Genomic DNA, 27590 nt, shown 5'->3' on the forward strand with positions numbered 1-27590 from the left:
GAATAGAAATTCTTCACTTTGGGGCTCCCGGGTGGCTCAGTCAGTTAAGCATCTGCCTTTGGCTCAGGTCACGATCCTAGGGTGCTGGGATCGAGCCCTACATTGGGCTCCTTGCTCAGCGGGGAGCCTGATTCTCCCTCTACCTCTGCCTGCAGCTTGAAGTGAATATATTAAGAGTTCCACTCTGTCTTCTGGTAGAAACAATCCCTTTCCACAAACCAAGGCCAATAATCCTGCAGAGCCCATGTTTGTGGAGATAAAGATCACATATTCCACAAGTGGGTCACTGAGAAGAATGGTAAGATGAACCAAACCTACTTTTACCCTTTAGTTCTGGGACCCATGTATTCTAACTACTGGAAATCAGCCGTTGATTTAATGCATATACCACATCCTAGAGGATAGCACCCTAACCAGACAGTACCTAAGTTTATGTCTTCCTTGGGCCTCTAACTGACCATTCCATTATTCAGCTCCTAGATGAGGAGACATATGGTGGAACAAGTGGATTGTGTATTAAAGTGCCCATTCTTCAATCCCCATGTCATAAAACTGAAATAATTATGAGAAACCATGAAAATATATGTCAGATATTGTATAACCCATAGGGTGATGGTGTCAGTCGTGGCCCTTGAGGCAGAGAATGCAAATTCATATCCAGAGAAGGTGTTAATTCATAAAGGAATGAATTTTTATTCCTTCTAGAGGGATTGAGTGTGATAGAAGCAACCTACCACCAAGTGGCTGACTGGTTTCCTGAAGGATGACTTCATAATGAGGGCTTAATTTTGTTTTCTGCTCCTAACTATCATCAGTAGCTAGATCAAATTTAGAGAACTAGAGCCCTCCTACCGAGCCTGCATAGCTATATCCCTGCCACTGTGGTCACTCCGTTCATGGTCCCATTCTGCTAGCACTGGCAATGCCAAAGAAAGAGGCTTGCTAACATCTACAGGACGACTTTTCTACCTGGTTATTGAGTTCCTCTTCTGAGGTAGATGCTCCTCAGTGGGCATTAGTATGAGATAGACAAATGCACACTTCATGCCCACTTCTAGAGGTCCAATTGCATGCATCATCCAAAGATTTCATTGTCTCTTATCCTCTAATTGTCTTTCTTCTGAGTTCTGGCCAACTAGCCAAACCACTCTGCCCAGATGCCCAAAACTCCATGGAAAGTGAACTTCCAAATGTTATCTTTGAAGGTCTATCCCACTCTCTTGTCCTTTAGAGTTAGCCCTATGTAAGCCTCAAGTATAACAATTAATTATCCAGTAAAGCAAACACGAACAAATTATACCAGCTTATCTGTGAATCAGGCTGCAGTTTTTCCTTTGCCATTTAGTCATAGGGAAACCTAAGATGCCACAGCTATGAGCTGTGACAGAGAAACTAACACCACACAGATGGTTTAGGTGTCTGGCCACCTGTTTATTGTAATTTACTTGTGTCTTCTGGAACTTGGGCTACCCCAATCCTGAATGCTGCATTCATAATAAATCACTACTCTTCCTGCCCAAACTTATGATTCAGTGGATTAGAAAATACACTGCTCTAAGAATCTAGAATCATGACATGAATTATTTTTTCTGAATGTTGCATAATTCTTTCCTGCAGAAGGAATGGCCTTGCTCTAATACCCTAGGGGTCTTTGTTGTGAGTCTTCTATTGAGGTTTTCCCTCTGGCACATAGGCAGCTTAGGATGCCTAGAATACTGGCCACTTTCTACTAATCATGTCAAATTACCATATATGTCACCAATATAGCAAACCAACATGACGTGTTGTGGAATATGAAAATGATCAAGGTCCCTGCTGACTATATAGTGACGGAGAGCAGGAGATTTAATGTAGCTCTGAAGCAAGACAATGAATGTATAGTGTTGTTCTTCCCATGTAAAAGTGATCTGGTTTTGATTTCTCTCACCATGGGGAGTTGAGGAGAGCACATTCACCACATCTGTTGTAGCCAAGTATCAAGTACAAGAGGCTGTTACTGAAAAGGTACCACCACTAACATGTGGTAATTAGGACAACCACTTGGTTAATTTTTGATCATTTACTGTCATATGCTCTGATCCTCCTTTATCCAAGGGCCAGCCAAATCAGTTAAATGGCATTATTAGGTGAATCTCCATGATTGCAACTTAAGTTATTGGGGCGCCTGGGTGGCTCAGTCAGTTAAGCATCTGCCTTCTGCTCAGGTCATGATCTCAGGGTCCTGGGATCGAGCCCCGCATCGGGCTCCCTGCTCAGTGGGAAGTCTGCTTCTCCCTTTCCCACTCCCCCTGCTTGTGTTCCTTCCCTCGCTGTGTCTCTCTCTGTCAAATAAATAAATAAAATCTAAAAAAAAAAAAAGCTTTTAAGCTATATGGTGGTGTTAATGTCTGAAATTCTTTTGGGTATGAAGTACAACTTCTGATTGCTGTCTCTGCTGGAGATGGTGAGGGGGTATGTGGCATACTTTGCCTTCCCTACCATATTGACTGGAACTCCCTAATCAGGTGACCAATGTGAAAACTCTTCCAAGTACAGAGTAGAGCCATCCAAATTCTACATTTAGGAGCCTGGGGAAATAACCACAGGGTCTGTTCATGTTCCCATTAGACTCATTTGAGATGCCCTTGAACACAAAGTCTATCCCCACCTGGAGAAGACACCGACAGGAGTGGAAGAAACCACACGTAATAGAACAGTTGAGAATTCTCATTAACGCTAATATTTAAGAGGGAGGTGGAAGAAAAACCTGAAGTAAAAGAGATGGAGACAGGGATTAGAGAGAAGAATGAAGTGACAGCCGTGTGCAAAAAACCTAGGGAAGAAAATATCTTAAGGAGCAAGCAGTGGTCATCAATGTGAAATATTGCCAAGCATCACAAAGGAATTAAGAATGAAATGGGGCCAATAGACATAGAAAATAGGACAACATTCTTTGCTTTTGCATGAGGAATTTAGGCAGAAAACAGAAGGAGGTGTCAAGCGGCTTGGGCTTGAGAAGTACAGGGAAACTAAGGAAATTGAGTTTAAACTATTTCGGTAAGTTGGCCCTTGAAAAGAGCAAAAGTGATAGAATGCAGGCTTGGAGGGGAGGAAGAAGGAGCATGAGGTGGCCGCTGTTGTCACTGTTGTTTAGGATTGGGACAGCATGAAGAAGTCTTAGTCAAGGTGACAGAGAGAAAGCAAAGATACAAGACAGTGCAAAAAGAATCTTCTGTCCCCTGAAAGCCTTCATTCTTTCAGCCCCATGGATAATAACAAATCTCAGAGCCAGGCCCCTTTTGGAATAGAATCTTTAGTTCTCTTATCTTTGCTAATTTTATGACCAACATCTTAATTTTATTTCCTTATTGCTTGTAAGTAAGATTTGCAAAACCATTAAGTGTCAGACTGCAGCATAGAGAAGGAAGGGAGTATTTCCACAATTACCTTGCCCAAATTGAAGCTGTCCAAATTTAAATTACTAGTGCTTTTTAAGAGATAACAACCTATGCCCAAATTGAAGCTGTCCAAATTTGAATTACTAGTGCTTTTTAAGAGATAACAGCCTATTTCATTTTATTGTCTCTTAATATATGACAGCACTGCAGAATTAAAGATCACACAAGCTGATGATGAAAGCCCTTGTATCAGAAAATGGGATATTCTGGTGTGCCTGAAAAGATTGATTAAGCAATGAACCAAGACAAGTGTATGGTTGTTTCAAAGTAATCAGGCCTTTGGGACTACTTAAGGTTATAAACAGAAGCAGGTGTCTAATTCCTCATGAGTCCTTTTACCATTGAGAACACAGATCACCAATGTGTGTGTGTAGTATACCATTTTTAGAGGGTGCTGTAGTCTATAAAAGTTCATTTCTTTAATTTCTCTTTATAAGTCAGGTGCCTCTTTGGATGCATTCCCATAGAAATGCCTCTGAATATACGTGATGTTGGAGATAAAAATGTATGTGTGAATTTGCTCATAACTATACAGGTTCATATATGTAAATGTATGTATTTGGGTGGGTATATTTGTATGTTTGCATGTGCAGTTAAGGCTTCACCATACATTCTGGACTCATTTGAATCACACTTGTGTCTTCAATTGTGACTTTAAAATTAAAATGTGGGAAAACAATTCAGTTAGGTGTTTATGATTAATTTTGAGAAAAACATATATATCTTAAGTAATACTGTTGCCTTAAGCATTACTGAACTACTATATATTTTAATTGAAGTTACTGGAAAGATTGCTTTGAGTCAGCACTCTTTTTATAGTTAAGAGCTAACTGTAAAATTCTGGATCCAAGATATGATTCTTAGATCTTGGTGTGATGTGATAATAATGTCTAATTAGTGGGAAAAAACCAAACAAACAAAAGGAAACTCTTTATCAAACAAAGAATCCAGAAACAGAAATTCATAGGGCTGGTCAGATATCTACAGGCTCAAGCACTTGCTGCTCAATTTTTCATCTGACACAGGCTCATTCTATAACATCGTATAGACTTTTATGATTCTGTTGAGGAAGAAAATAAAATGGAAGTCAAGGAGGCATTTTTATTAGGTCACTTACTCCTCTTAACACAGTCTTTCCCTTCGAACATTTACAATAAAGCAGATTTAATCTTTGCTTTCCCATGGGAAATCTAACAAAAGAAAATGAATTGTAGAAGGATCACACACAATGTAAGACAAAGTATTTTTAGAGACTACTCTCCCAGGAAGTGGCTGAGTTACATGATGTAATTAAGGCAATCTCTGGGAGCGGTGCCATTTTGCGACGTCCAAGAGCTTGGCATTCACGTGAGTTATTGGATATTTTTCCTTTGCTTCTAATGCATCACTAAATTCTAAGATCATACAGTATTTGTCCTCAATAGAGAGGTACTGTGATATACTGAAATAATATAATATTTTAGTCACTGGCTTACCATCCAAGTTTGTAACTCAAAGATTACAGTTCCTTCTAATTAGATTTGCTTTCCTTAGCCACCAAGATCTAAGCAACTGATAATATTTATATCTCCAACAACTGTGTTTTATTTATACAAAAGAAAAACAGAACTAAACTTTCATTAAGCAACAACTATGTGCCAATTACTGTGAAATATGCTTTCCCATGTGTTGTTTACTCCTTGTAATAACCCTAAGAGATTAAAATCATTATTTCCATTCAACCAACAATACAAGCCAGATCTCCCTGATTGAAAAGCCCCTGCCTCAGGCTGACAGAAAGAATGTGGACTTCCTTCAGTTAGAGTGTTTTGAATTGTCCTCAACTACCCGGTGTTCAAAACAGCCACACTTCTGAACTTGGATTTTACTAGCCCGCGTCACTTCTAAGTGAGAACACAGATATGTACAGCCTTGAGGACAGTCCCTTGGCAAGACCAAGTGGCCCAGAGGAGATAAGATTTGTGGCTTTGTTCTTGTTTATTCATCCATCAGCCAACCTTTCTAGAACACCTATGTGCAATCTACTATTTTAGGAGCTGGAAACAAAGTAGAAAAAATTCTGATCCTCAAGGATCTTACATTCTATTGCATTCTGTGGGGGGAAGGATGCAGATAATATACCAGAAAGCTCTGAATACTAATTGACTCATATAACCAAAACCATACCTATTTGACAACTTAAATTTTCCCAAGGTAGGCCTTGCGGAAGTTGGGAATATGCATTATTACGGCAATGGACTACCACCCCTGACCCCGTACCCTGTTTTTAGTTACCCTGAGGAATTAAGGGTAAAAGGCATAAACCCCAAATGAAAATCGATATCCCCGAAACAGGCAGCATGGGGGCAAGGCAAGGGTTAGCTGATGCTCCCAACATAGTTTCCCACCCATCTTTAACTGGGAAGAGAAAGATGAGAGGAATACAGAGAAATCTAATGGAGATGAATGGAGAGCCACTTTAAAAAGTATCACCAGGGGCGCCTGGGTGGCTCAGTCATTAAGCATCTGCCTTCGGCTCAGGTCATGATCCCAGGGTCCTGGGATCGAGCGTCGCATCGGGCTCCCTGCTCAGCAGGGAAGCCTGCTTCTCCCTCTCCCTCTACCCCCGCTGTGTTCCCTCTCTCGCTGTCTCTGTCTCTGTCAAATAAATAAATAAAATCTTTAAAAAAACAAAAACTATCATCATGCGCAGCACAGAGATACACTGCTTGTGGTATTGGAGGAATCAGTTATATTCATAGAAGCCAAGCATTGTTCAAACATTCAGAAACCTTTTAGTATAATACCTCCTCCCTCTTTTGGCTTAATGTTTTTAAATAATGGTTCTTTGGTACCCTGAAATAACGTTTTTTTTGCCATGTGCATTTTTACTTTCTCTTATTATTTTTGGTTTTTGATCTTCTGGGTACAGTGGGGGAAAAAAATGGACAGATATGGGTTCTAGTGCCAGGTCTGTTATTTATATACTAGCTAGAGATGTTATTTCTTCAGAAAAAATAACTCTCTGAATCTTGGCTTCTCATTTACTTCACCTTTCCTGTAAAACTAGTAACACCTACCATAGAGGGTTTTGAGAATTAAATAACACTTAAATTGTTTGCCCCATAAGTAGGCATTTAGTAAATTTAGTTAAATCCTGGAATCTGTAATCCTTTGCAGAAACCTTATTTTTTAATCATTGTGCCTGATTCAAAGTGGGTTCTCAATAAATACTGTGGATTGAATGTTCACATTTTGTATTTCAAATATTTTCACTTAATGAATGTCACTATGTACGACTTAGTAGTTATCATGTATTAGGCATATCAAATTAGTGCATAAAATTATTGCAAATTATTCATAGGCATATCAAATTAGTGTATTAATTGGGGATGGAAACCCAGTCTTCTTAGTGTCTTCTTTTTTCTTAGGAGTTTGGCTCAACCCTCGAAAGACTTACTAACCATTAGAGCTGACCCACAATAAAATGGATGGATTGTTCAGGGATAGGTGCTAGATTTCCACAAATGCCAACAAAGTGGCTGAATGGGCATCCATCAGGACAGTGGCAGGGATTTCTAAATTAGTTGGAAATTGTCCAAGATGATTCCCAAAGTCTCTTTTTCTTGATGATCTCAAGCTTCTAAACAATATACAATGCTTTATTTAGAAACAAGTCAGAAAAAGGAATTTTGGTTTCCCGTTACATATTTCACAGGGACACTTTAAACATTATTTCATCCCAAATTCTCTTTATAGGTAATAAAACCATCTGACAATAATATAATCCTGCCAGGCACTATTCTGAGTTCTTTACACACATTAACTCATTTAATCCTTACAGCAATCCTATGCAGTAGGTACTATTCCTATCACCATCTTACACATGAAGAAACTAAGGCATAGAAAAGTTAAATAACTTGCCCAAGGTCAGGTAAAGAAGTGACAGAGCTAGAACTCAAACCCTAGGGAGTCCAGCCCAAACCCAACCAGTATGCAGTGTAAGGACCACACACAATACAATCCCGTTTCTCACAGATCCAGAGTGTGTCCCACTAACCCAAACGCTCCACAAAGGCACAGACCATATATGTTTATACTCATCCTTGAACCGACAGTACCTGACACATAATAGGTAAACAATGAATGATTTTTTAAAATATATGGAGGTTAATCCGGCTCCTATTTTTCATGTTCTTTAAAAGGTCTACCACAGAGGGGTGCCTGAGTGGCTCAGTAGGCTAAGCGTCTGCCTTCAGCTCAGGTCATGATCCCAGGGTCCTGAGATCGAGCCCTGTGCCAGGCTCCCTGCTCAGTGGGGAGCTTGCTTCTCCCTCTCCCCCGATCCCCATCCCCCCTCAAATAAATAAATAAAATCCTTAAAAAAAAAGTATACCACAGAAAAGTGTGCTGCTAACTTTTATATCCAGATTATTATTTATCTGATTAGAGGTAGTGGTTGCTAAATGCTTATTTATACTACAGTTAGTACCCAAAAACCTTTAAGATGGCATAACATGAATATATAAATATTCACGGTAGGATGACCTAAATTAGAAGTCAGTAAAATCAAAAAGCAAAACCAGGGGCAGAGACATACCATGGAGATAGGTTCATATAAATACACATACAATTCTATAGTTACTTTAAGTGGGTCACACATTCGACTAAAGCTTTTCCATAGGCACAGGGGAAAGGGAAATTGATCAATTTAAAATTTTACCTGTCTTTAAGATATAAAAAGATTATTTCTAAGGAGAAACAAATCTATTCTTAGTATTAAACCGGGAAATCTCTTCCAAGGATCTTCAAAAGAGACCCTGCTAAGAAAATGAACAATGTCATCCAGAACTTTCTGTGCGCATTCTTTCTACACAGCCTCTCACCATGAGACCAAGGTGTCACAGGAGCCTCATTACTGAAGAAGGAGCTGTGCAGACAGCAGGTTCTCCCTCTGTAACTAGCTGGTGCTTAGTTTTAGTCAGAAGCTTGTGGTAAGTTGCTAAACTCCAAGCCATTATATGTAGCTCTGAGTTAAAGGTAGCAATAAGTTGAAACAATACCCCCCATAAACTCTTCTCAGTTTGTTTCCCTCACAGCCACCTGACTGTCACTTTGAATCCCTTTAAACACCATCTCCCTGTGTTTTAGGCTAGAGCCTACAATCTTTCATAAGACCTGCAAGGCCCTGTGTAACCTGCTCTTCCTCCGCCTACCAGTGGTCTCACCCACCACACCTTGTACCCCTGTGCCTATTCTTCTCTGCCCTTAGGCTAAATCACCTTCATTTCTTCTTTACGCCAGTAGCTCTGCATATGCCATTTCATTTGCCTGGAATGTGTTCTCCTTCCTCCCCACCCCACCCCCGCCGCCCCCGCCATCCTTTATCTCATTAATTCCTGCTTCTCAAAAGCCATTCTGATGAGGTTGTCTCCTGTCCTCCCCCTCTATGGGCTGGGCACCTTGCATCATTACAGACTGTCATCACACTTTGTATATTTCCAATGTGAAAAGTATCAATATTTTAATTAGCTCATTCCATTTTTCTCCAGCTGTTTATCAAATATATGTAGATGAACATCTACTTTGCACTGGGTACTTTTCTAACCCTAAAAAACAGCCAGAAACAAAATATACAAAACTCCCTGCCCTCCTGTAGTTTCCATTCTAGTGTGCAAGGCTAAGTTTCTTCAATAAAATGAAAGTGCCATGCGGTCGGTGATGATTTCTGCCTTGTTTACTGATGCATCCCTGGTACCAAGCACAACGTGTTGCATGGAGTTTGTATTAGTTAGAATAGCCTGAAAAATGGCAGGGAGACAAATGGCCCTAAGATTTTAGTGGCTTAAAGCAATACAGGTTTTTGATCGTTCTGTATGACAGGGATCTCATAATAGAGTCATTCAGGGACAGCTCAGTCGAACAGTCATCATCTTAAATATTGCCAGTCATTATGCCAGAGAGAGAAAACTCTCCAAAGTTTTAACCAGCAGTTAAACCAAGAGTTAAATAATCTAGCCCAGAAATGCACAAAACACTTCCACTACAACTCATTGTCCAAAATTAGTCACCTGGCCATATCTAACTACAAAGGGCCAAAGGGAAGAACCATACTTATTTGGCAGATGTCGCTACTAACTATCACAGAGAGAATTTAATAAATATTTGAGGAAAATATGACTTAATAACAATGGAGAATAGTTATGATATAGATAAAAGCCACATGTGAATTTCTCTGTGAAATACACGTATTCATTCGATGTACGCAGTAGGTTTAGATTAAGCTAATGATAAATTGAGTTTGCCTTGCTTCCTCTTACATCATCTACCTATTATTTAAGTCAACAAGGAATGACGATAGTGCTCTGCCCAAAGTATAAAGTGGGTATCCTACAGGCAAATAGCTGAGAATTCACTATATATTAAAAATAGGTTCTTCAAATGAACTATAAAATATCTCAGAGGTGAGATTTCATTAGACTGGTTCACATGGCTGTTTTCTTTGCACTGCTTTGCAAATCAGACTTAGACACATCCTGCAGGGTTGACTGAAAAGCAAGATCTATTGCAGATTTTGTTCTCCTTGCCAGCTCTAATTTTGTATTTTGCCTGAACATTCAATTTCCTATATTTAATTAAAAATTAATTAAAATTCATTAGAGTATAAATTGTATCTCATAATTTCATTGGATTCTAACTGTGGGTCATGCTTCTTAAACACAGAAATGGTCTAGCATTTTATTTCAATATAAGGTGGAAGAATTGTCAGGATTATTTCAATGCTCAGATGGGGATTTGGTATTTGTTTGACTGAATTCAGTCTTTAATTCAGAGCAAGAATGGAGCTTTGGGAACTTAAATTAGAAAGATCAGCCAGCGCAGTAAGAAAGTCCAGTAGGAATTCTTTCTTGAGATATAAGATTTTTGTGAAATTTGTTTGCCTCTACTTAGTGGGATTTTCAGCTACTAAATTCTGAGACTTACAAGCCCCTTTCTGAAAGAACATGCCACAATACTGTTTTAGAGTAATACTTCCTGCCTGGAGTCTTTGGACATACTTTGGAGGGCTGAGAGTTTCTTATGTAAATGGTTAAATGTTACTTTCCGATTTAATAATTGATATGCATAAAAATGACTGTATGTACATACAACAATGTTCTAGAAAATAAGAATGATACATGCTGACATTTCTTTTAGGTCTGACTTTTATTTATTTCTTCTTAAAATTTTATTGTGGTGAGAACACAACATGTGATCCATCCTCTTACTACACATTATTGTTGACTGTAGGTTTGGCGCTGTTCAGCACACCACGCGAGCTTTTTCATCTCACTCAACTGAAACTTTATGCCTTGATTAATAATGCCCCATTTCACCCTCTCCCCGGGTCCTGGTAACTACCTGTCACCGCCTTCTCGGTCTTTGATTTTATGAATCTGACTGTTCCAGATGCCTCATATGAGTGGAATTATGCAGTACTTGTCTTTCTGGATCTGGTTTATTTCACTTAGCGTAATGTCCTCAAAGTCCACCCATGCTGTCACATAGGGCAGGACTTCCTTCTTTTTAAAGGCTGAAAGGTATACCATTGTGTGTTATTGAAAACTGAATTTTCTGTATTGGTTCACCTGTCAATGGGCATTCAGGTTGTTTCCACATCTTGGCCATGGTGAAAAGCTGCAGTGACCATAAGCGTGTCAATCTCTCCTAGAGATCTCGATGTCTGCTATTTCACTGATATCAAGCAGTACTAGTCTAGTTATTCTAAGGATTGATATGTGGAATAAAGAAAATAGTTAGGGATAAGAAAATAGTGGAGTCAAGCCAAGGGAAACATAAACGGTAAACAAAGTGAAGGATAGTTTCCAAAATCACCAAAATTAGATTGGTGTTAATATGTGTTACTGAAAAGAACCAGCCTGTCACCCTTGGCATCAAATACATGTGTCCAGTGAAACGTGGGACCAGCAAAGATCATCTGCCACATTAAATCAATGTTGACAGTTTAAAACTTACAGGTTTTGTAGTTTTATTTCTAGTTGATTGGTGAGCTTTTATTTTATATTCTATGTACACAGTAAACATTTAGTTTCTTATTCATTTGAGAGTTTATGTCTGTTTAGACTTTACAACTAAGAACAAAATTCAGATCTTTTACTATGACCTGTAAGACCCCAAGTGAGCTAGCCTCTTCCCATCTGGTCCCTTCCCATCTTGCCACATTATGTTTGGACCACACCACTCTTGACCGCACCACGCTTGATCACTATGCCTTAACTCCACTGGCATTTCTGACAATTCTTAAAGCACGCTTAGCCCTCTCCTACCTCATCACTTTTACACTTGGCATTTCCTCTGCCTGGATGCTTTTTAAGGCTTGTAACAAAGCTAATTACTTCTAATCGCTCCAATTTTAACTTAATATACCCTGTTTGGAGCGGCCTTCCCTCATCTCCCTATCTCCTCTACCACAGTTTTCTATCACAGTGCCCTATTCATTTCCTTCATTGTAGTCAGCTCAGTTTATGACTTTATTTACCTGATTATTGCTTGACTCCCCTGAACACCAAAGACATGCACACATACACACACACTGCAGAATGTAAGGTCCATAAACACAATGACCTCATCATCTTATTCTTCACTCTATCCCCATGTCTTAAAAGAGTACCTGGTACATACACTAAATAGTATTTGACTGAATAACAAAATTCATCCCTCACTAGTCTCCAGTTCTATCTTTCTAAAAATCTTTGCAAATTTTATCAGCAAAAAAATGACATGTTGTTGTTTTAATTTGCCTGTGATTACTCATGGCATTGGACATTTTTATATGCTTATTGGCCATGTGTGTGCTTTGTTAGTGAAATTCATATATTTTGCCCACTTTTCTTTTAGGGAAGCTTTTAATGTATCTGTAAGTGTTATTTACATAATCAGGACATTGATCTCTTAACCATTTTGTGTATTACAGAAATGTGGCTTTCGTTATTTTATGATTTTTTTGTGCCTAATACTTTATGACATGAAGGTTATCAGTGTTTTTCAGGTGGATGCTATTAATCATATTTCATAGGTGAATAATCTGAGACTAAGAAAAAAATTTACAAATGACTCTATGGTTTAATAAGATCTATACCATACGATCTCACTCATATGTGGAATTTAAGAAACAAAACAAATGAACATGGTGGGGAGGGGAAAAGAGGAAAACCAAGAAACATAACTCTAGAGAACAAACTGATGGTTACCAGAGGGGAGGTGGGTGGGGGGGATGGGTGAGGCAGGTGATGGGGATGAAGGAGGGCACTTGTTGTGATGAGCACCAGGTATTGTATGGAAGTGTTCAATCACTAAATTCTACACCTGAAACTAATATTACACTGTGCATTCACTAACTGGAATCTAAATAAAAATTGGGGAGGAAAGATCTATTGAACCCAAAATTCATGTTTTTTTCTACTCTACATGAAGCTGACTTGTGTACATTTAGAAAGTCAGTGTGTCTCAATTCTTGGCAGCAGATAGTTAGCTAAATCTATATTTCTGTGCATATGTTTAAGGGAAGAAATAGGTCTGATTGCTTTATTGTCACAGTTGCATGAATAGATCATGAATGTGATCTCGCAAAAGATCTAAGGATCCAAGGATTCCCAATTTTAGAAACACTGTCTTGGTGTTTCTAATGGAAATTTCTCATTTGCCTGCATTAAGACTGTGTGGATCAACTGAAATGTTACGTTTCTGAGCTTTGGGCCAACTTTTTTTTTGTCGCCTAACTGTGCTATTACATAAAATTAGAAATTCTAAGTGATAGTCCTGTATGTCTGGTTAATACAAATGGGAAAATGCATTAGTTTCTAAGTAACTATTAGGTAGACAAAAATGTTTAATAATACAGAATCTATGAAGAGAGAAGAAAATCAGGGGTATTCTTTTTGGTGAAAACGTTTGTAAGCCATTATCCAAGATTATCTTTATTTTCATTTGACTATACAGAGTATTGCACTTTAAGAGGAAGGATTCTATAGTAACTGTTTTTCATTTTTAATTTATTGGAAGGCAATTAATTATTACTGTTCTAAATAATATCCTGAGTGACATGCTCTCTTCCTACTAGGTGAGTTGATAATAAACACTTACATTTGATTAAGAATGATGGAAGTATATGGTCTTACCAATGGAGCAAAATGTAAAGAGTAAGACATGAGGTACAGTGAAAAAAAAAAAGGAGGAAAGGATGTGAATATGATGCCTACAATTGTGGCATCAAGTAAAAATTCCAAATATTTTTGTGTTGTTGCTAAAAGAAACTTTATTTCAGATTAAGATATTAAAGTCATTTCATTTACATTTTTATTATACAATTTATTTATTAGTCTTTTGTCCACTGTGCCCTAAGAAGTTAGTGGCAGTGTTGAGACCAGAATTCAGGGGTCACCTGAGTCCACTATAATATTCTTGTAATCATAACTCGCTATTTCTAACTCTGATGTGGTTCGATTGTAATTACCACAAATGACAATGACATATACCATCCATCTTCTGCTGGCCATTGTGCATGCAGTCATTATACATGGCTACTATTAAAATAAATTGCATGACACATGTAGGGGTACGTGCAGGGAAATGGTTTCTGTAAGCCCAGCAAAGACATAAAGAGCCGTGAAACTTCAAATGAAATTCTTGTTTCTAGAACAGTGAAATCAATCATGAACCCTGAAACTTCAGTCCAAGAACATGTTTTAATCAACATCAATTTTTCTTATAGTCTTAATGTGCAATGTCCACCTTGAAATATTGTCATTTTTGGAGGTGATTTAGATACAGATTTTAATCTTCCTTTGATATTATAGCCCTTCTGTTTGCTCACTTTCTCATTAGGCTGTTTTATACGCATTTTTTTCTCCAGTGAGCTTCCTTGGTTAAACAAAGGTAATGATGACATGGTCTTAGATTAAGTTTAGTTTTGAATGTCTTCTCAAGGGTTTGAAATCAGGTCACAGTAAAAAATAAGAGGTATAAATTCAAAGTGTCCTGATATAATTGTGTTTATAGAGAGTGCGCAAATGCCACATAAATGATGAGGCTCAGAAAGTATCATACAATATTTTGTTAACTTTCTGCCTTCTAGTTACATTTGACACAATAAGAACTAAAAAAAAAAAATCATAGGAGGACAATTTTGCACCAGTATAAAGTGAAACCACACAATATTTTGCTTTTCCTGATTTTTCCCTAGTCACAAAAATAGTATAGACTTAAACATTAAATAGTATATAGTAAATAGTAAATAAACTATCCTGATTAGAAACAGAAACTAAGGGGCGCCTGGGTGGCTCAGTCGGTTAAGCATGACCTTCGTATAGCCTCTAGTCTTAATCCAGTTTGTTTCAAGGCTCATGGAAATTCATTTTGTTCATAAACACAAAATTACCGGTTTCTTTGCCTAATTCAATTGATCACCAAACCTGAAAGTATTGATTGAATCCCTGGAATGCAGTAGAGCGTCTGATCCAAAAGGCACTTCCAAATATCAGTCTTTGAGCCATTCTGAGTCTTGTGAGAGAAACAGAAAGAGCATCCGATGCATTTTTTCCCTTCCCTTCCAAGTAGCTTACCGTGTACTTGGAGTACCAAAGAAGAACAGCTAATGAACACAAGCCATGTGTACATTGTATAGCTCATAATTCTACTTATTACTGTAACCCATGACGAACTTCCCACCCTGCGGTTACAACTGGGGATTTTTAAATTTCTCTTTTAATAATCCAACACCTTTTTACTTTCTCTTCTCCTTTTAATTTGATTATATTCATCAGCTATGAAAATTAGATATTGTAGGATTTCAAAAAAAAAAGGAGGGGAAAATGAAAACTAAAAAGAATAAGCATACAGATGACCATTCCTTCTAATTTTTCTTTGATCTTTGTGTACGAGACTTGCAACCATCTGTTTATCTATCAGGCTCATTCTCTTTGCCTTCCTGGCAATTTCAAAGCTGACTGCTCCTACAAGATGAGGAAATTAAATGATGAGAGAACAGGCACTGCTGGTACAGGATGGGGGTTTGATGGAAAGGACTCACTGGATTTCCTTAAAATCCCAGACTCTAGCCCAAGATTTCTCTCTTAAGTATCCTCTTTTCTTAAGTAGTATTTTCTTAAGTACCCTTTTTTATCATTATTTAATTTTGGTCTTTAGGACTGAGATTCTATTGTTCCAAGAGAGAATACAGATTTTACATTAACCGTTTGAATACATCCCTCCTTTGGATATGCCTGGATGCTTCCCTATGCAGGAGCGGAGGCGGGGGTTGGGGTGGATTTTCAATAATGTTTGTAATTACTGATCTGTGCTAGCATGATGATTCTAGCTAGAATGATGATTCTGCTCTTTTTTTTTTCATTATCTCACATTAGAAAAAGACAGGTACCTTTAGTCGTTTTACTTTTAATACTGTATAGAAAGCTGTGTTATCAAGTATCTCTCCCCAAATAAAACCAGTGACATCCTACATTTGACAAAACAGCCATAGTATTGGAGAATAGATCTGTCATGAGAGGTTCCTCTTTTTTTTTAAAGATTTTATTTATTTATTTGAGAGAGAGAGAGAGAGAGCATGAGTAAGAGAGAGCATGAGCAGGGGGAGGAGCAGAGGGAGAGAGAGTCCAGACTCAGGGCTCGATCCCATGAACCTGGGATCATGACCTGAGCTGAAGGCAGACGCTTAACTGACTGAGCCACTCAGGCATCCTGAGAGTTTCCATTTTTAATTTATGTCATTTGAAAAAGTTTTTTTTAACCTTGATGGTAACCAGGCTTGCTATGTAAGTTTGTTGTTTTTTTTTTACACACATTATCTTTGAGGTGTGAAAAATTTTTTTAAATGCACCTTATTTTCCACTTTAAAAGTGATATAATACAGTGTAATTTCTCTTAGGCCCAGTTTCCTTACCTGAAAATGGCAATACTTATAGCAACCCCCTTGAGCTGTTAAGAGTGGTGGATTCTTAGAAAGCACCAAGTTTGACACGAAAGGGTCCAATAAATGGTACCTGCTATTAATATTAATATTTAGTCTCTTTTTCTTGGCAGTTGATTTCAAGTGCTAGTTCCCTTTAGAAAACCTTACCTGAAAATTCAGATGTTTGTGATTATTACCTACTCTAAACACTTCTCTGTATTTTGCCTTTTGACATATGCTACTTTGTACTTATGTTAGTCTTTTTATGTTTGTCCAATCTCCCCAGGTAGATTATTAGCCTCAAGAAATAAAGAACAACAACGCCACTGTGTATCTCTAAGCTCTATCTAACAGAGTGCCTCGTGGCTAGAAACTCTCAAGAAAAGTTTAGGATAATTCAGTTATATTTCCACTTCTTTGCTTTCTTGAATAAATGGGATTTCTAGATTAACCTCCTAGAGTTATTATTTTAAAAATAATGTCATAGTGATAACTAACTTGGATAACTAAGTCATCCACTTACCATACTCTAGAAACAAAGGATCTCATGGAAGTCACCCAATGAAAATCACAACTATGTCAAAACACTGTAGCTGATTTCAAAACCTGGCCTTGTCTCTCACTGTGCCAATTTACTTTCCCCAAGATGTTCCAAATTTGAGAGGCCTGACAATAAAGGACTCAGAGGTCTTGCCAATTTCATAGACCCATTGTGTGTTGGTTGCCTGTCTGAGAAGCATGGGTTTACGTAGGAGTTTTTCCCTGGCTCTTAGAGTTAGTTAGAAGGAACACAAGTCAAGAGGGTACTTTGATTTTGTTTGTGAAAGCAACATTAACACTTCTTATAAGCAGCAGACAAGAGTGTAAAAGTAATGTTTATTGTAGTGACAACCCACAGAAAGTGTCCTTTCATCAGCTTCTAAGAATCTGTTCCTCTCCCCTTTACTCCCAGAGTAGGAACCACTGGATTCGACAAGCTTAATGTAAAACAGAGAACCTCTTGGTAAACATGCCTGCCTGATTAAGGTCTAACAGAGAGCTACTAGCTAAAGGATAATGAGGGAAAAAAGGAGACAGGTAGAAAGAAGGGGGAAGATTTATCAATGCAAGGAAAAGCAATAAAATTTTGCCTGAAAAGGACACCACAAGTGTGGAATCAATAGACACAACTAGTGAAACACATAAGAAAAATAATTCCCTAAATGCAACGTGACCTCTGGTCTTTTTTGTCCGGAGGGCAAATGTTAATCAGATTAACACAAACTAGTTAAACTCCATGACCATTTTTTCCTCACTGGTGCACAATTGTAACAACAGGATTTTTGTGAATAAATCACTATCGAAAATCAGCGTGGCAAAGAAAAAGAACCAAGTGTGTGAACAAAGATGGTCCTGAATTTGAATCAAGTTTCTCCCACTCCTTTTCTTAGTGTGTAGCCAGAGGCAAATTACCGAGCCTCAGTATCCTAATAATAATGGAGATTTTTAAGTGTTTTGCTGATGGCCGAGAATATTTCTAGGGAAATGTGCAGTGTTTGGCATTCAGGATGGTGTATTGTGTTGTGTTTGCATGGAAATTTTGGACTTAAAAGATGAGAATCACATTTAGCATTTTGATTATTTGCTTATTATTTGAGAGGTGGCAAATCATATCTGATGGGGTGGTGAGCCGGCTAGTGCTTTGAGGGACAGCTTCAGAGTTGGAAGAGCTATGAAGGGGGCCTACTCTGGGAGGGTGTCAGAAAGGTGAATCCTGAAGAAGGAAGGAAGGAAGGAGGCCCAGTATTGGGAAGAGCAAGTGTAGGGCCTTACTAATGGGATATCCCTGGGGCATGGCAGAAGATCACTGGTGTCCGCAGAGGGCTGAGGCTGGGTGGGTGGTGCTTTGTGTGTAGTTAGGGCAGACCTTTGGGGAGAAAAGAGAATGGGACTGCCAGCCAATGGGATTGAGCTGGGTTTCTCAGGGACCAGAGGATCATCCTCTTCTGGAGGACATTTGACACCAGGCAAGGACAGCACTGAAAACCTGCATATTTAGAACCTTTCCTTTATGTTAAGGACTGCCTTCCTTGAAGGTGAAGCCATAGAGGGTGGGGCACCCTGAAGCCCAGGTCCAGACCTGTCCCTCTTTGCCTTCTAGCTTGGAGTATGCACAGTATCCCCAAAGAACAAAGGCTCGTGGGTCCTGAGAAGGGTGGGTTAGGAAAAAATTTTAATTATCCATCTAAATTATAGAGAAAAAATAGCCATGGTCGACATTAGAAACAAAATATAGTACCTGAAGCCCTTCTTTGAACAAGCAACCAAGTTAGGTCTTGGGCAGGGAAGTGGGGGAGGGGGCATGGTAATGTTTTTTAAATAATTAACAAGGGAGGTTCATAAATAACATTGCATTATTAAAGATTCCTTAAGATAATCATACTTGCTTAGTTTCATTTCCAACGTAAGCATCAGGTATCAGAATCTATCCACTAATTAAACGAAGGTATTATCAAAATAATAATTATATGTATTCTTTCTTATGTATCATTTACATCATGTGGGTTTATAGACTTTCCATACATAATATATCTTCATGTACAAAAGCAATTCTGTGTAAATCACTCCTCTGTAGCTGTAGGGACAGGTGTTTTTAGATCCTTTTTACCAACAGAAAAAGACTGAGAATGAAAGAAGCAAAAACCATGCTAGAAACCAAGTGGAAGTTGAAAATGATCCTGCGTGTTCTATATAAATTACCTATTCTTCTGATGAAAATTGATTTCATGAATAATTTCCAGGTATAATTGCGAAGATTAACTTGTTCACATAAATAATTGTAGTTTGTAAATTAGATTCAAATCTGCTTTTCATCATCAGTTGGTGGAAAGTCCTGTCAGTAGTAAAAATATTATTGTGTCCTAATAGAAATGTAAGCAGTGTGACAGAGAATACTGTAGGTGGGATTGAAATGCAGGGTAATTCATGATGGGGACACCATAGGTCCCTTATTGAAGGAGTGATTTATTACCGACTCCTACATCCAATAGAGCTCGTCATATTTGACGATAACATCGGAAGGATAGTGGTTTAAATCTTGGCACATAGAAATTATCTGTCCCTGACAGCTAATTTTCCAAGCTGAGATCAGGATGCTATGCAATTATCTTCCTAAAGAAATTACATGGACAATTATGCAGTATTTTTGGTAATGAGGAAATGTTAGCTCACTAAATTAAAGGCTGAAGAAGTAAACTGCTATGAGGAAAGTGACGTTATTATGAAAAATGATACTTGAACTGTATCTTAAAGAGAATGGTCCTTCGGTAATTTTTTAAATTACTTACTTTAAAAAGAAGGATGTTTGTTAATTCAGAAGGTGCTTTTACTTCCAGAGTCAATCAAAGCAATTATTCAGATTTTTAATCCCACCATCTCCTAATTTGTTTTATTCAGAGAACTATATATGGTCCAACTTAATTATTTGTCTCAGTATTTCTGGATATTTGCTTCCATTGTCTATACACAAAATACAGGCTATTATTTCATGTGAAAATAAAATAAAGAGTTATGTGCAAGTGTTTTTCCTGGTGACTGAAGTAAGTTTTCTTTGAAGGAAACAGTCCTATTTTTAACTTCTTTATTTTTTAATTTTTTTTTAGTTTTTTAATTTTTTAAAATTCAAGTATAATTAACATACAGTGTTATATTAGTTTCCGGTATAAAATATAGTGATTCAACAGTTCTACACATTACTCAGTGCTCATCATGATGCCTGTATTCCTAATCCCCATCTCCTATTTCACCCCCATCCCCACACCCACCTTCCCTCTGGTGACCATCTGTTTGTTCGCTATAGTTAGGAGTCTGTTTTTTTTTTAATTTCTTTAAATAATCTCCTTTGCTTGCTCCTTTTGGGTATATGTTACCCTTGGAAAAGGAACAGAGAAGGTGACAGTGCCTACGGAGAAGCTAAAAACAAAGTAGTAGGGCTTTAGGATCTCAATGTAATACACAGTGACTGTGTATTCAAAACAGAATGTTCCAGGGCATCCTCACCATTAGTCTAAAGCCTAAACAGAACACTTGAGCACATTCAACCTTGACCTAAGAACTTGGTGGACACATTTGATTTTTAACATGGAGAGTCTAAAAGACAATACGAAATTCTACCATGATGCTTAGCTTAAACAATTGGAAAATAGTCCACTTGGAAAGTGATTTCATGTTATTCCATTTTTGAAAAAGAGCTTAATCCTCAAATAGTCTGTGATTTACCACAACGACTCAGAGCATTAGTTGGGGTCATTTTACTATATTTAACCTAGCCCTGTTACAATTTGTGGGAAAATAAATTATCTTGGCTAAGCAACAAGCTTCAAGCAGTCTAAAAACAATCTAAGTAATTGTCACTGAATAAGGAAAAAGAGAGCCATCAAGACTCCTTAAGAGAAGCATGCTGGAAATTCTGCCAAGATCATTTACTACCATGTTTATTGTTTTCACACGCTGGGCTCAGATTCATATGTCAGCCAAAATGCAAAATATCTTTGGGGTCACTCACACATGGTTGAAACTACGAATCCTTAACATGGAAATGCCAGATCTTCTGGTGAGACTAGCATCTGAAAATGCTTTAAAATATTTTAAAACATACAGCGTTATTATTTCCTGCCCTAAGGGATACTGTTCCTTTTGAAAACCAATTCTTAGAAATTAGACTTTTTCCAATGTTTTGTACATTGAAATCAATGTACAATGTCAGCTACCATATTTTATATATATATATGTCAAGAGAAGTAAGACTTTTTATTAACAGTTTTATACTCTGGCAGTTAAAATCAAACGTTTCATTGTGACAGAGTCTATCATGGCTTCATTGGATAAGTCACCAAAAAGGTTTTTTTCTGTTCGTTAAGACATGAGTTTAGCTGTTCCAGCTTTGGAATGAAGAAAACCCTTAAGTAACATTCCTGTACTTTCTTTTTTTTTTTTTTTTAACTCCAGTTTGTAACTAGTTGAGTCATGACTTAGGGAGCCTGGGTGGCTCAGTCAGTTAAGCGTCTGCCTTCGGCTCAGGTCATGATCCCAGGGTGCTGGGATTGAGTCCCGCGTTGGGCTCCCTGCTCAGTGGGGAGCCTGCTTCTCCCTCTCCCTCTGTCTACCACTCTCCCTACTTGTGCTCTCTCTCTTTCTGCCAAATAAATAAATAAAATCTTTGAAAAAAAGAGAGACACTTAATAAACAAAACTAAGTAATTGTCTTAGATAATGTTGTATTTTGTATCTTCTTAATAAATGAATATTTGACATCTTTACATTCTCCTGAAAGATTTATACTACCAAGTGCTAGCCATTACTTACTGGAAACAGTATTATATTTTATAAAATACGTTAAGTGGAGCTTCTTGACTGATGCATGCATGGAGATTTGGGGAGAGCATCATTCTCGGAAAGGGCATGGAAACTCCGAGCCCCTTTCCCCGTACCTTGCCCTATACATCTTTTCCATCTGGCTGTTCTTGAGTTCTGTCCTTTTTATAGTAAACCAGTGATCTAGTGTCGTGATGAGAAAGAGACAAAGATTTGACCACAGAATGGAGGAAGACAACATTAAAAACTGAGGCCAGACACTGTGCTGCTGACTTTGAAGATGGAGGGAGAGGCCTAGAGCCAAGGAATGCACCTAATCAAGCACTAGAAGCTGGAAAAGGCAAAGAAACAGACCGTTGCCTGGAGCCTCCAGAAGGAGCATGGCCCTGGGCACCTCTTGATGTTGGCTCAGTGAAACTGATTTCAAATTCTGACCTCCAGAACTGTAAGACAAGAAATGGGTGTTGTAAACCAAAAACAAAAAAGAAAACAAAAACACACACACACAAACCCAACTTTTTGTACTTAAGGAAAATACAAGCCAATGAATAGATGTCCTTGATACAGTTAATGATTGGGTGTGATTTTTTATAGCGGGTGACTGTATGCTTTGAATAAAAATGCACTAATAGATTTTAAAATCACACTCTTTTTGGGATTTGAAAAAGATTTTAAATGATTAAAAGATTATTTTTTAGTGGGAAAAATATTTCCTTTGAGCAAAAGCTTCCACAATGGGAAAAACAAAAACAAAAACAAGATTTAAAACTATCAACTTGGGATCAAGTAACATTGAAAATTAAAGTTTAAGTGTCAGTATGCTAAGTAACTATTTCCATTTATCTAAAAACTACAAAACATGAATTGCAAAGTAATTAAAAGGGAAAGAATTGATCTTTCCATTCACTTGTCTTTGTATAGAAATAGATTCATTTATCACGGACTCCCAAATAATACCAATGCCTTGGTTCTGCAGGCCACACAAAATATTCCAGAAGCCTGCAAATCCTAGCACAGGGCCCCTGATCTGGCAGGTCCTCAGTAAATGCCTATTGCTCAATCCGAAGCTTGCTAGGTGTATTGGCATAATACCTCTCCTTTTCTTTCTCGTGCCCTAACTCAATCCTCTACACAGAAGCTATTTTATTTTTTCCCGGTAAATCGGGAACATATTACTAGAGATGTGCCCTTTCTGTTGAGTATCCTTCTAAGAGTGCCCTTTCTGTTGTGTATCCTTCTAAGAGTCATAAAAGCCAGGTTCATACTTTTGACAGTCTTTATTTCAAATTTTAATTTCTTTAGCTGCTTTAGTTATAATCATAAATTATCTTTTAGGATGACTTCTCTTTCTCACAGTTATCTTGGCCAGAAACTCAATTACCTGAACACCTATAAAAGAAGCAAGAAAATGTTGACTAACAATTTATTCTTAAAAATGCAAAAAAAGGGGGGGGATGGCTGTGATTATTTTTTTCTTGAAAAAGGAAATTTAGTCAACTAATATAGCCATTAGGAAAATACCATTTCTAAATCTGTACTTGATTTTGCATGGAAAATTAGTCTAAATCTACTCAATTATTTTTTAAGCCTACAATGTGACCATGGAGAGTGCAAAGCCAATATTGCCCATTAATTTCTTCAAGAATAATCTCAAAAGCAACTCCACCAAGATGGCATGGAATCTAGAAAGCGTTTATGCATGAGACGCTCTAATAAGAATAACTGGGAAGAGCAGGCGTGGTGGAGATGGAGAAGCTAAGAAAGAACAGAGAGAGAAAATACAGAAAGAGCATCACAGAGAAATACTCAAATTTTAGAAAATCCATAAATAACCTAAGTTGCTTCCCTTGCTGACCCATCCAGCTGCCCAAGGGCAAAATACCCTACATGGCTTCTTTGCAGTCTCCCAGCTAGTTGGCAGCTTGCTCAAGAAAAGGTGAGCAAAACTTGCTCTTCCAAATTGTCCCCAGCTTTTCCTTCTTTCCCGCCACTTTTTCTTATATAAATCGTGCTTTGGTTGGTTGAAATCAATTTATTATACACTCTATTGATTATATAAATAAAATAATGTGCTAAGAATGAACTGTATGTTTATAGTAATCTATTACTTTTTTCTCTCTGTTATTCTTTGAACAGGAAATAAGTGTTTAGTTTGAAGAAGTATCTACATATAATTATGAGAGCCAGCCCTCAAATATTAAAAGGCTGTCATGAAGAAGAGAGCAAAATTTCCTTTTTGCTGTAGAATACAAAAATCATGCCAACAGGAACTAATCACAATATAAAGAGCTTTATTAAAATCAGAATACCAATAAAGTCTCCTATCTAAGTTCAGGGATCGTATAACAGACATGGAACAAATAACACTGATGTATTTTAGTCTATAATTTATTTGTCTGTGAGTCCCATAACACTGGACCACTTGAAGACAGGGACTATGTCTTATTCATCTTTGAATCTCCTGTACTTAGTGCAGTGTCTAGTTCACATTCATTGAACAAGTTTTGTTGAGAAGTACTAAAAGGCACAAACTTAAGATTTTAGACTCTTGGGACACCTGAGCGGCTCAGTAAGTTAAGCGTCTGCCTTCCGTTCAAGTCATGATCCCAGGGTTCTGGAATCAAGTCCTGTTTCACGTTCCTTGCTCAGTGGGGAGCCCGCTTCTCCCTCAGCCTGCGGCTCCCCCTGCTTGTGCTCTCTCTCTCTTTCACTCTCTCTCTCTCAGACAAATAAATAGATAAAATATTTTTAAAAAGATTTTAGAATCTTTTCCAATGCCCTGTCCTTGTCAGGTTGAATGAATGATTGGATCGTGAGTCTCAAGCTTACTTAACATTTCCCACACGCCATGATTAATGGTCAAGCTAAATCTCAGCTCTTCTCTGTTAATCCAATTTCCCAAATACTTATTGACAGTCCTCTGTTAGGAAATTAGTGGGTTTTTTATATCCTGGCGAGGGTTTCATCACTTCCTCTTCTCTTGGCAACTGAAATACTCTTCTCCGTGACTAAGTGGGGTTGTGCAGATTTTTCTCCAGGTTGGGAGCAGCAAAACTCAAGTTCCCTGGCTTTCTCTTCATTACCTTTATGAATGTGACCTTGTGTCAGTGGTTGGCCAGAGACAAATGCTAATAGAAAATCAATAACAGCATATGAGGAGAAGTGGGAAAGTGGCTTGGATACAAATTTTATATTAATTCCCTGTCTCTACAGGAACTTATACATATGGGATGTAATTGAACGATTCTCTTATTTTTATTTACCCAAGCCCTATTTGTACCTTCCTGAGAGCCACAAGACTATAGATTCCCATGCTTTGGGGAACTATCTGAAGAACTTTCAGGAAATAGTCAGATCCTTTATTCCTACACAGTCCAACTATATGCAAGGGTACCAAGTGTAGGTTAAAAAATTAATTAATAATACCTATGCAGATATAGATATTAAGAGAAAGCAATGAGTGAATTCTATGCATATTACTTATAAGTTTTTAATAAGACTTGAATACAACGTAAGATAGAGGATCTTTAATTCATGTCTGTATAGAAACAGCAAAAGAATACATTGTAAATGACTAAGTCCAGGTTTCTGCAATGATTGTGCAATGAACTGTAAATATTGCAAATACCAAGCCTCCCTACTCAGTGTGACCCATTGTTCCAACAGTATTGGAATTGTCTGGAAACTTGTCAAAAATGTAGAAACTAGGTCCTGCCCCAGACTTATTAAATAAGAATTGTATTCTTCACAAGTTCCCAGGGAGATTGTATGCACATTATGTTTGAGAAGCTACTTTAATGAGTACATAGTAAGTATTGATCATATTCCAGTTCCTTCCCACAAAGGAACTGATGTGTAAAATCTTAACCAGAGCGATGAAAGGAATGTAATCGAAGGACAGGAACATGGGTCTGTTCTACATTCTTGATTGTGTCTGTGTTGCTCCCCAAAATCTCCTTCTGAACTGGAATTCTTCAGGATCTTTAATGCTACGATTTAGTCTTTCCTGAAACATGCACCGAAATTACAGCCTTCGTGAACTGAGTCTACAGTTGGTAATTCAACAAAGCAGGAATATAGTCGAGAGCAATGCAATCCCAAGTCAGATGGGAAGACTGCCTGCCCATCTATGAGCAAGACAAGGAACTTGGTAGAATGTGCATGATGAGATAAGCAGCTTGTGCCAGAATGTAAATTACCTAATCACTAGGCATACTGTTCATTTCAGCTGTTTTTTTCCTAGAAAGACTTTTTCAATGAAGGCAGCCTTGTGCCAACTTCCATTCAGGTGAGGCTCATGGTCCTTCCTCCTTGTGGACAAGAACTCTGAGCTGCACAGGCAAAGAAATTCAATGCAGAGGGCTTCTCCACTTGCTAAATGTGAACATGCTTAATCACTCCAAGTTCTTCATATTATAGCATAAGTTAATTGCTAATATAGATTAACTTTGCCATAACTCCACAACATCTATGGCGCTCACTGGTAGATGCCCAGTACCTGACGCAGACGTGGCCTTCAATAAGGATGTGTTGAATGAATGAACTACCCAGCTCAACTCCTGTCGTTCTTGTTGTTGTTTTCTTTTTTTCTGGCTTATCTCATGAGCTTCCTGACGTACAGATGTTTGGTGTAGATATGGTTAGTCTTGCATAAAGGATCTTCAGCAGAAGTGATTGTAGGGACCAGTCACACTAGACACACATACAGAAGTATTAAATATTATTATAAAACTAGAAAAATTTTGAACATTTTGGAAGCTTCAAGAGTAAAATCTTGCATGGCAGACGGTACATTTTCTATGGTGTAAAATTAGAACATTACTAATGCATATTAAATCAGACTTTTGAGCTAGAGTCCCCTGAAGATCAAAACAGAGACAATTTTGAAAGAAGAAAGGTGAGTTCAAGGCATAGACTGAATAAGCACCGATCAGCTATGATTTTTTGGCAGATATTCCTTTGCTCCTTGAGAAAAGCTTCCTTTCCCTTCATTCGTGCCAACAAGTCATTTATCATTTCAAGATGCTCCAAGGAGACTAATTGATGCGATATAATTTTTTCAGACCCAGGAGTTTTGGAGAAAGGTCAATGCGGTAGTAAAGCTGCCTATTAAAAATAGCACCTATAAACTCTCAGAAAAGAGTACATGCCAGAGGATGAAGCAATTTAGATCGCTTTCCTCCTTTTTCAGGATCCCTGGAAATAAATATTTTTATTACACGTGAGAGATGTAACCACATACTTAACTGAAGCTAAAGCAAAATCATTTTCTTAATAGTTAAGATGAACATCAAGCCATCTAAGCCACAGAATAAAGAGTGGTGACCTCAAAGATTGACCAATGGGAATTCATTTTTCTTCTAATTAAAAAAAAACAGACTATGGTAAGAAAATGACTTGGTGTTCCACATTTATTTAATGCCCTTTGAGAACATATCATTTAAGTAGGCACTGTGTGCGTGAGAGAGAAAAGACACAGAAAAAGTGAAAGCCAGTATGGTTTGTGTCTTTTGTTTTGTTTTTGTTTTCAGAGAATAGAGAAGTAACCCAACATGGCATAGACTTTATCAAGATGAGCAAATGTGCATTCAAAGCATCCATTAAACAAACCAGTCGAGTCAGTCACATATTGGATGTTGCCCCATCTGATTCATACCCCTCAGGGGTCCTTAGTTGACTTTTACAAAACTAAATCTGATATTGCCATTTTCCTGCTTATAACTTGATAGTGTATTTTTCATAATTTTTGGAATGGTGCCCCAGTTGCTTACCATGTCATGAGAACCTCCAGATCCCACTTCTACCTGGTTATCCAACCTTGCCCAACTCTTGCACCACTCACTTCACACCTAATTC

The 27590-nt window shown here is 37.9% G+C and overlaps 1 protein-coding gene across 1 annotated transcript in view; it reads left to right on the forward strand.

Annotated features, from left to right (window-relative positions):
- The window catches only part of PTPRO (protein tyrosine phosphatase receptor type O), a 233542-nt gene that overhangs the window by 61444 nt on the left and 144508 nt on the right, over nucleotides 1–27590 (forward strand). The window lies entirely within an intron of this gene.

The sequence above is a fragment of the Eumetopias jubatus genome, unplaced genomic scaffold, assembly GCF_037043125.1.
Source record: "Eumetopias jubatus isolate StellerSeaLion01/CBP00866 unplaced genomic scaffold, mEumJub1_p1.0 scaffold_8, whole genome shotgun sequence".
Taxonomy (NCBI): domain Eukaryota; kingdom Metazoa; phylum Chordata; class Mammalia; order Carnivora; family Otariidae; genus Eumetopias; species Eumetopias jubatus.